Source organism: Schistocerca americana, chromosome 2 (genome assembly GCF_021461395.2).
Source record: "Schistocerca americana isolate TAMUIC-IGC-003095 chromosome 2, iqSchAmer2.1, whole genome shotgun sequence".
In the NCBI taxonomy this organism is placed as follows: domain Eukaryota; kingdom Metazoa; phylum Arthropoda; class Insecta; order Orthoptera; family Acrididae; genus Schistocerca; species Schistocerca americana.
Genome location: NC_060120.1, coordinates 561,830,647 through 561,841,544, shown reverse-complemented (window position 1 = coordinate 561,841,544; position 10,898 = coordinate 561,830,647). Strand labels below are relative to the sequence as shown.

Below are 10,898 nucleotides of genomic sequence, written 5' to 3'. Positions count from 1 at the left end.
ACAGATAAAAGCAGCAAGTTCTTAATACGGTCGTGGACAATTGGCGATTGAAGATGTGTGAAACAGCCAAGTATAGGATACTTCCAAAGTTTAAATCAGATGCTTTTTCTATGTCAGGTGTGTTTTTCATATTGAGTTATATTGGAGAATATAAAACAATAACTGGCGAATATTAGGCAGGATTTCTGAATTAATTTGATAAAAAATAGGTGAGAAGCGTCCTGGAATGCTTTATCAACGGGGAAATTGAATGATCAAGAGAATCAATAGTTGGAACATCTAGCCTATTCACCTGATTTTACATCCTACGATTTTCGCCCGTTCGAACATTCAACGATATATACAACTGAACAACGTTTATTCGAATGAAGAGCTTATGACAGCCTTAGATTGACGTTTCCAGAATTGCTCACCAGGGACTGAATTTAGTCATTGAAAAAATTTTGAACACATTAACCTAAAATATGACTATGCCTAAAAGTAAAGGCATGTCTCATTCGGAAAGACTCTTTCATTGGCGGGACAAGAAATTTTCACCTTGGTCACATATCTCCTACTAACTAACGTATCTGAAGTTTTTATGAGTATTTATTTCCAAACACTTTCCGAAGCACTTTTTTTCATCTTCATTGACCATTATATGATGTTTGACATGTGTCGAAAATGGGTTCTTGTATGCGAATTTCATTATTTTAGAACTTCCTTTACGTTCCATGATTCTGGTCCTGAGTTCTTTTATGGGATTATAGATAGGACCATTATCAACGATAGATTTAAAACATTATATAATGGCCGCTGCAGATTTATAACTGAAAACTCATCTGAATACGAATAAGTATGAAAAGTTACTACTAGTGTGTCTGTTCTATAAAAGTGTATAAACTATCTTTACAGTTTAGATATACCTTCTCTGCAGATTAAACTTCTCCATTACGGATGTTTTACAACCCGTGACTGTGTACTGAATAGAAATAAAGAAAACTGTAACTACTCCCTTGTTTGACTATTTCGTTTATCTCTACAAACTTGCTTTCGAACCTGTTCAGACTTATCTTGAGATGGGCCAATGGAAGTTACATGTTTACTTCTAAAGCGCTGTCGAAATTATCTCGTAACTTCCGCGCTCTGCAAGTAAATATGTAACTTTCATGTGCCCCATCTGAACGTGAGCTTGAAAGGGATGAAACCTAGCTTACGGGAATAAACGAATATTTTTTTAAAAAAGTGTCTGGTTGCACTTATCTGTATTTTATACTTTTTCTACTTTTCTTTGTCACATGATCATTTATCTTTTCAGTAACTTAATTGTCCCGCTGTAAATGCGCTTTCGTGTGTTATGGGAAGGATTAAAAATACAAGGTCCCACCGAGATTTGAACTCGGATCGCTGGATTCAGAGTCCAGAGTGCTAACCATTACACCATGGGACCGGTCGGAAATCATTGTTCGGCGGAGTGACAGATACCCTTATGAGAAGACGTTTACTGGAATTGTGGGTAATTTTGTTATAAATATTTCGATCTATTTTTGGAGCTGATGTGATAGGCGACGACCAGGAGCTCCAAGAATTATCTGGTCAACAGTGTTGCGCTGGTTCTTTTAATATTCAACAAATGCTACTCAGGGTGTACCACGAGGAAGGGCACTGGCATCACACCCGGTGTAACAGAAAACACCCCGTGCTTCAACTTACAGCGACATTATGGACCAACCTCAACAGTACAACCAAAAACTACGGCAGATGTTAGGACACGTTCTAGTGACGAGGAAAAGTAGCTTCACCAGAAATTCAATGTAGCACCATAAGACCACACTGCATAACGGCAAATACACAGAGTGCTAGATGGCGCCAACAGGTCTGTGCAGTGCCACTCCTGTTCCACAAAAAACTTACATATAGTAGTTCAGCGTGCAAGGGTAGGTGAAAAACCCGTTTTAATAGGTGTATTATGTTTGAAGGGTACCTTCTAGTTTCATAATGACTGCGCGAATATCAATTTAAATTTTTTAAATGACTAATTTCCTTGGTTGTCCAATGTATGGCGAGCGTGACGAACGCGTAGATTTCATAAACACAGTTAGCTCTAAAACGATATTATGAATCTACTGACCAGAGACATTGAAATTCTTCAAGATGAAATAAATTCCTTCAGTGAAGAAAATATAAAACTAAAAAAAATCGTGTGCCAATGAAAATACAAATACATTGAAGAAACACAGCTGCAAAACCGCGTGTGTGCGTAATAAAACAGACTTTAGTAATACGATGGAACCTGGCGTGATTGGAGAAACTGCAAATAATAAACAGAGTACAAACCCATTAGACAAATATAAAAGTGCAACATAAACTACAAGATAAGTGCACATAGTACATCAAATGAATAAGCTTTTGAAGAACGTTCTGAAAGCAAAACATAGTATGACAGAAAGTGTTCACTTTAATGCAAATTGCAAAGCATTATTTACCATCTGGGCAGAAGTTTCCTTCGAAGCTACAGTCAAGAAGACGTCATCAATGAAACAAGAAATGTAATGAAAATAGCGAAAAATGTATTCCAGCGTAAAGAGCAGCAGTAAGTGGCACTATCCACAGAAGATCAGCGAGTAACAAACGTATAGACAAAATAATTTTATAACCACAGATTGCCTAGCACAGGAAATTCAAATTTCAGGAAGATATTTATTGGCAAGTGCAAAATAATAAAGGATAAGGGAAACTAAATGTAAGTTACGTGAATGACAAGCTGCATAAAGTAACAAAAGGTAAAAATCCGATACGAAAATCTATTCTTAAAGCGATGGGTAATATTAAAAGCACATTTTTTACAAAACATATAAATGGCAGAGCAGCAAAACTTGACGATCTACTCATTTTCCTGGGAGGAGAGAGAAATTTATCATTCATCTGAGTAAACGAAAATTGGCTAACAAAAGACTGCATCAAAGTCCTTAATAACTCAGAGAAGTCTGTTGTAGCCAGTAGCTACTGTGGAAGAAATAAAACTCAAGGGGGTTCCTGTACACTAATTAATACTTATTTAACATATAACTTAATAAATGATTTTATTTATCTGATGATGATGACATGTTTGGAAGTTGCTGTTTAGAATCAGAGAGACAAAATATTCTAATAATTTCGATGTCGAGAATCCCAGATAAAGAAGTAACAGAAGTATTTCTGTTTAAACTAAGAAGTCTCTCACAGAAACTGACAAAAGAGCAAAAAGACGTGATTATCATAGCCACTGATTTTAACATAAACATAATGAACGAATCCAGTGAATCAACAGAATTTGATGATCTGATTAAGACATTTCATTTCGAGCTGACTTCACAAAGTTCACAAGAGAGAGTAAACAAATTACAACCTGTACAGATAACATTCTGAAAAGTTATTCATTTCATGACAGAAAAAAAATTCTGCATTCATTTAGGCATTTCTGATCATTCTGCACCGTTTCTGCGGCTACCAAAAATAACTGAACCAGCGATTTGAAAAAAATTCATCAAACGATGCTCCACAGTCGCTGTCGCTCTACCTACGAAAAATATAAACTTGTTTTATTGTAGGCTTGAAGGAGTCAACTGGGAGGTAGATCATTGTACTACAAGTGTTGAAAATAATGACATTTCTTTAAGTTATTTTGCATGTTTTTAACGAAATATTTCTCCATCCACTATACCATAAAATTTACAAGCAAACAGAAATGGATAATCTCTGGTATAAAAGGGTCAAGTAGAAAAGACAGTTACACAATGAACTGAAAAATAATACAAATATAGATTTTATGAAGTGTGAAAAAGGCATAAAACTGTATTTAGAAGGTTGTTAAAGGTAGCAGAAGAGGTGGGACACAAAGAATTCTTTCTCAACCATACTTAGAAATCAAATTTCATGTGGTCAGTCGTAAAATTTTAACTTGGTGCCATAGCTGCCAACCCACTAATCTTTAAAATTAAGGTAGATGACAAATCCACTGTAAATCCTTCAGAAATATTAGAATATTTCAATGAGTTCTTTTTATCAATGTATCAAAATCATATGATGATCAGAAAATCAGAAAAACAGGAAGTTATAACTAAATTTGAGCAAATTATAGCTAAAGATTTAGAAAAGGTGAATAAAAATCAAACAGTTAGGATTAAATACCCACTATAGCAACCAAAACGTTTTTTACTATAGTATTGCGACTGCTATCTGAAATAAAAACCAGTCATTTGAGGAAGGTTTCTTGTCAGATGTCTCAAAGTATGCAGAAGTAAATCCATCAATCAAGAAAGACTTAAGGGAAGCTGTAGGAAACTTCTGACCGGTAAGTTTTCTCCCAATATTCTCAAAAGTATTCAAAAAAGTTGTTGCAATCCAGATCCAAAATGTTATAGCAAAATCTAATGCCATCACATTAAATAAGTTTAATTTCCAGAAAAGGAAGAGTACAGTATGTGCCATCAACAAATTTGTAGAGAAAATTTGCTTATCTCTGGATGAATCCCAAAAAGTCGCAGGAATTTTCTGTGACCTCACAATGGCTTTTGATGGTATAAACCACTCTGCACTGTTGCATAAATTAGAAAGAAATTTAGTGAACAGTAGTGCTGAGAAATGATTAAATTTATATTTAACAGGAAACAAAGGGTAGTTGTAACATTGGGTGGAGGATATTATTTCTCAAATGGGAAAGTATTTCTTAAGGAGACACTAAAAGTTCCATTTTAGGTCCAGTCCTGTTTCATTTTGTGTATTTCGTAAACCACTCTGCGCTGTAGGATAAGTTACGAAGAAATTTAGTGAACATTAGTGCTTTGAAATGATTTGTATTACACTTAACAGGAAACAAAGGGTAGTTATAACTTAGGATGGAGGAGATTATTTCTCAGAATGGGAAAGTATTGCATAAGGAGTCACAAAAGTTCCATTTTAGTCTCAATCCTGTTTTATTTTGTGTACATCATTTACCTGTAAATATAACATTCCACACAGTTTTATTTGGAGCTGACACTTGTGTACCTATCGAAAATGAGACCACAGAATGAATTCCCCATCGAGAGTTATTTATAGAAACCCTTTGCAACATATATATGACACAAGTAACAAACATACCTCCATGTACCTATCTCATAAATAAAAACACTACTCCAAGATTCCTCAATACAAGGCAATGAAAATTTATAGTGAATCAAAAGTGAAAAACTTTCACAGTATGAGCTAAGTTAACTGAAAATAAAATTACCCACCATTCCAGTCTAAAAATGTTATTATTCAGTCATGGAATTTTCAAATGATGATGAAGATTTCTTTCTTGAATAATGAAATAAATTTGTAATGATCTTTGCAAACTAAGATTAATTTTTATTTTTTGACACATTGTACATTTTTTAGTTACATTATTTATATTGATGAATCTCCTGTAATTTAGATCAGTTATTTACTTATGTGTATAATGAGACAATAAAATTCTGATTCTGGCCTTGCTATGATCAGTGAATTAATAGACTTTCAGCGTGGAATAGAAGTTGGAGCTACATGCATGGGACATTCCATTTCGGTACTCGTTAGGGAATTCGATATTCCGACATCCACAGTGTCAAGAGTGTGCCGAAAATACCAAATTGCAGGCATTATCTCTTACCAAAGGCAACGCCGTGGCCGACGTCCTCCACTTAACGAGCAAGTGCAGTGGCGTTTGCGTAGGGTTTGCTATGCTAGCAGTGCCTTTCCTAGGCTCGTGATCATATCGGCCGGACCCTAGACGATTGTAAAACCATGGCCTGATCAGATAAATGCCGATTTCAGGTGGTAAGACCTGATGGCAGCATTCGAGTGTGGCGCAGACCCCTCGGAGTCATGGCACCAAGTTGACAAGCTGGTGGTTCAAAAATGGCTCTGAGCACTATGGGACTTAACATCTGAGGTCATCAGTCCCCTAGAACTTAGAACTATTTAAACCTAACTAACCTAAGGACATCACACACATCCATGCCCGAGGCAGGATTCGAACCTGCGACCGTAGCGGTCGCGCGGTTCCAGACTGAAGCGCCTAGAACCGCTCTGCCAGGCAGGTGGTATCTCCACGATAGTGAGGGCTGTGTTTACATGGAATGGACTGGGTCTTCTGGTCCAGCTGAACCTATCATTGATTGGAATTGGTTATGTACGGCTGCTTGGAGTCCATTTACAGACATTCATGGGCTTCACGTTCCCAAGCAATGACATCATGTCACTGGGACACAGATGTTCGCGATAAGTTTGAAGAGCATTCTGAACAATTCGAGCGATTGTTTTGGCCATCCAGATCACCGGGCGTGAATCCCATCGGATATTTATGGAGCATAATCGAGAGGTCGGTTCTTGTACAAAGTCCTGTACCAGCAATACTTTGGCAACTATGGACGGCTATAGAGGCTGAATGGCTCAATATTTCTGCAGGGGATTTCCAACGACTTGTTGCGTCCACACCACGTCGAATTGCTGCACTACGTCGGACAAAAGGAGGGCCGGCACGATACTGGGAGGTATCCCATTACTTTTTTCGTCTCGGTGTACTGTATCTGCATCAGTTCTCCACCCCATCTTTAATTTGCTCATTCTCCTCTTTTCCCTAACCTTGCCACTTTGCGGTTTCCCCTCCCCCCCCCCCCCCCCAGCCACTCCTCACCCTACCATTACCAACCCACCTCCGGGCATCTCATTCATACACGTCTACGCTCGCACGCTGGCAGATACGTGGAGAAACAGACGGCTCCTCCTAAGTACTGCGCCTCGCGGTCCACGCTGCAACGGCCGGGCTGCTGATTGGGTGCTGCCTCGTTAACGAGTGTTTGTCTTCCGGCTGTCCGCTCACCCGTGGCGGCCACGTGCGGAGCAGCTGGCTGTGGCTCTCAGGAGAGGAGAGGAGGAGAGGAGAGGAGAGGAGAGGCGTTTCAAGTGGGCGCGTGTAGAAGTGTGTGTGTGTGTGTGTGTGTGTGCTCTCCTGAATGTAGCCGGCCGCGTCGCTGCCGCCGCTTGTTTGCGCGCTCAGGGAGTGACTCACTAACGAGCCAGAGCCTCCATTTATGTTTGGCCCACAAAATAAATCAACAGAGGCCGGACCACTTCCTAATGGTGTCTCCCAGTCCCTCATAATACCGTCCTGCGCATTCAATACCTTTCCCACAACAGCAACTGCTTATATCAACGTGCTTCTCATTGTAACTGTAATGGCAAAAAATAGCTGCCTGTCTGTCACCCGAAACGTCCGCGCAAGAACTCAACACTGTTCGGCTGCAATCCTAAAGTCTTAGGAAATAATCTCCGTACACTATGAACCATTCCAGGGTTCAACACTGACTTCTCAATGCAGCTTATGGGGTTTCTTCAACATCACTCCAGAGTGGCCTTTTTTGAGAGAACGAACCATATATATAAAGCTCACCGGCCATTTGACCATCTTCTTCTGTGCAGATGAGCAAACAGTGCCCGAATTCTTACGGGAATCGGCGGTAAAGCCGCGAGTAATGAGTATAATGGACGGTGGCACTATGAATATAGTGCGCGACAATAAGTTGCGAATGTGAGCCTCACGGGAGGCGTGTTAGAGATTAGTCCCTGCTGTCGCACTATCCTCTGTATCCTCGGTGGTTCAGATGGGGAGGGTTAGCTGCTCTCTGTAATAAAAAAAACTAAGTTAATGGATCAACAACGAACTTAAACGGATGTCTTACGACGTCCGCCCCGAGCAGATGCAACGAACTAAAGCGAACAGAATGAGATTTAAAAAAAAATAAAAAATAAAAAATATCGATAGAGCGTCTGCCATTCATGTAAGTAGGAGATCCCGAGTTCGAGTCCCGTTCGGGGCACACATTTTTTTCAACTGTCCCCGTTGACTTATATCAACGCCTGTACGCAGCTAAGGGTATTCATTTTATTGTAACCATATCTGTGCCTTTACAGTAATCGTCATCATCATAAGTTGGTCTCCCTATGGGCAGGTTCCTGAAACTGTTGCTGTTTCCTCTTCCAGACTAAAGCTTTCTTGTCTGGTGTCCTCCTCTTTCCGCCTCATCCAGAATTTTTATTCTCTTCTGTTCTACTTTCTCCTGTCCCTCTGCTTTATTTTCGACAACTGTTGTCATAATTCCTTTTCGTCGGAAAATATATCGACCTAGTAAGCCTTCCCGTTCTTAACCCGGTTTAGGAGAGAGCTTTGTTACTGTCATGATTATATTCGATAGAGTGACAGCTGATTTGCTTTGTTGTCACCGAACATTGCCTCGAATAATATCATGAAATTAGCTGTTTCCAGCCACGCATTGCCGTGACTCATTCTGGTTAAACAGAAAAGAAAGCACACATTTTCAATATGAATGGGATTTGGGTATACGTCGTAATCTCTTTCTCCCCCTTGTTTCTGTTCGTCTCCTCCTCCAGCCATCTTCCTCCTTCGTTCTCTACCTGTCCATCTCCTCCGGCTCCCTCTCTCTCTGTCCATATCCTCCCACTCCTCTATCAACCTCCTATCCCTCTCTCTCTGATCTTGAGCCTTGTTTATTATTATTCTATAATCGTTCTAATCATAAGCCGATGAGCCATAAATACAACTTTACTGTTCGCTAAAAACGTTTAACTATTCTATATTATATATTCCTATCTTACTGGCCTTGTATGAAATCCCGGTATTCTATAGAATGCCTAGACCAGAGGTTCCCAACAAAATTTTCTCGAGGATCCCCTCATCGAGCATGATTGGTATCTTCTCATATCACAGTATCAAGTACCTAAGAAAGCCAAATTAAGTGTCTTTTTATACGTTTTCTATTTTTGGTACTTAGAAAAAAACATTGACATATTCATCACGGAAAAAATATTGAGCTTAAAACTGCTCATGCAGGAAGCGGCCAAAACAAAAAGTCTGTTATCAAACGAAATATATTTAATATATTTTTTTTATTCTAATAGCATCTTGCGGACACCTCTGGCACAGCTCACGGACCCCTGGGGGTCCGCGGACCACCTGTTGGGAACCACTGCTCTAGACAATGAATAGAATGCCTGATGGCTTTACGCGGCATGTTTTTTATGAAGATGTTACACACTTTTCCTAGGCACTGTGTACAATTTCTAGGCGTTTACAGAATGACCAGTACCTTTACGCAAGGCGTTAAAAGGGCACAAAAAAGTAGCCCCCAATAATTAATACGCATTTGAAACTGGAATAACGAAACTACGAAATAAAGCACAGGAAAATCTTACCGGAAAGCAGTGAAAGCAGAACTAAGATTGAAGTGCTTGTAACAGTAAGTACTTACTTCTCTTCTTCGCAAAAAACACTTGTTTTGGCAATTTGATCTTGTTCACCGCTTAAACAAGAATGCGAAGAGAATAAAACACGAAGCAGAACTGGCCTGACCTACTTATTGCAGCAGCGAAGGCTAGACTGACGTTTGAATAGCACTTAATTTTCTTTTTCACACAATGACACTTTATATTTTGGTATTTCGCGTTATACACACACCTGGCGAATCCTTGGCCTCTTCCTGTGGCCGGAGAAGTAGTTGCAGATCGGAGATGTATCTCGTGGTCAGGAACGTCCTCAATCCTCATTGAGTTCTTTGGAGATACGGTGAATTCTGATCCGATGTAGAGCTGGATCAAGATTCCTTCTGCAGTTCCAAGTCGGTAAGAGCCACCTTCCGCCACGTTCATAACAGCTGCCAACAGACTGCGTGAGTCACCCCGCCCGTTGTCGACGTCGGGAATCGGAACTCGCACAGTGGCATCCGAAGGCACGGGAGGAACGTTTTGTCAGAAAACCTTTTCACTTTTTTAGCTTGAATTTCAAGGTCCAATTTCGATTCCGATTTACTGTGGATCGCTTTCACGATATTCAAACAAACACTGCAAAAAATGCTAACCCCATAACCTTCTACTTCGCCTCTCTCATCGTCTTTAGGAGAATATCCAGAGATGGCATGAACGTTTCGGCTACACTTTTGACATCCATGAGCACTGCTGGTTTCTTTTAAGCAACGCAACAGATAGCAGAAAAAGGATTTTCGGTAACCATAGAAATGGAAGGCTCATAGATAACCATGGCTTCAGCACTGTTTTGTTTTCCTTCCTCATGGATTGCATTCTCATCTACGTCTTCTGCAGGGAACTGTGCCTCTTCCATTGATTCATCTCGCCTTTCTTTGTACCGTTGTGTTGTTTGTTTGTACCCTGCTATTTTTTACAGCTCTTCCTCACTCCCTATTTGTCGAAAAACGCCGTTAGGCAGGGACGACGTCGAGAGACCTACTCTGGCTTTGCAGCCGAACAGAGCTACATATGGCGACCTTTTAATCCCAGAATGAAAAGCTCTGTTTTCCTTAAGTTGAGCCGGCCTGGGTGGACGAGCGGTTCTAGGCGCTTCAGTCCGGAACCGCGCTGCTGCTACGGTCGCAGGTTCGAATCCTGCTGCGGGCATGGATGTGTGTGACGTCCTTGGCTTAGTTAAGTTTAAGTAGTTCTAAGTTCTAGGGGACTGGTGACCTCAGAAGTTAAGTCCCGTAGTGCTCAGAGCCATTTGAACCATTTTTTTGAACCTTAAGTTGAACAAACGCAGTCCGTCACTCCAGAGCTAGTTTTTTCATCTTGCATCCAAGTATACAGCATATTTCCCGTGCCCCGTCCGCGGCTCGTGGTCAAGTAGCTAGCGTTGCTGCCCCTGGATCATGGAGCCCCATATTCGATTCCCGGCCGAGTTGGAGATTTTCTCTGCCTGGGGACTGGGTGTTCGTGTTGTCTTCATCATATCGTCATCATCATAAACAACATCAACATTCGCCACAATGCCTAGATTGGACTGTGTAAGAAACTGGACTACGCAAAAGTTAGGACTTTGTACGGGCGCTGATGACCGCGCAGTTGAGCGCTCC

The 10,898-nt window shown here is 40.4% G+C and overlaps 1 non-coding gene across 1 annotated transcript; it reads right to left on the bottom strand.

Moving 5' to 3' along the window:
* Positions 1-1,357: 1,357 nt before the first annotated feature.
* Positions 1,358-1,429, bottom strand: Trnaq-cug. The gene has a single exon. It is a non-coding gene; the product is annotated as a tRNA-Gln (tRNA).
* Positions 1,430-10,898: the final 9,469 nt, after the last annotated feature.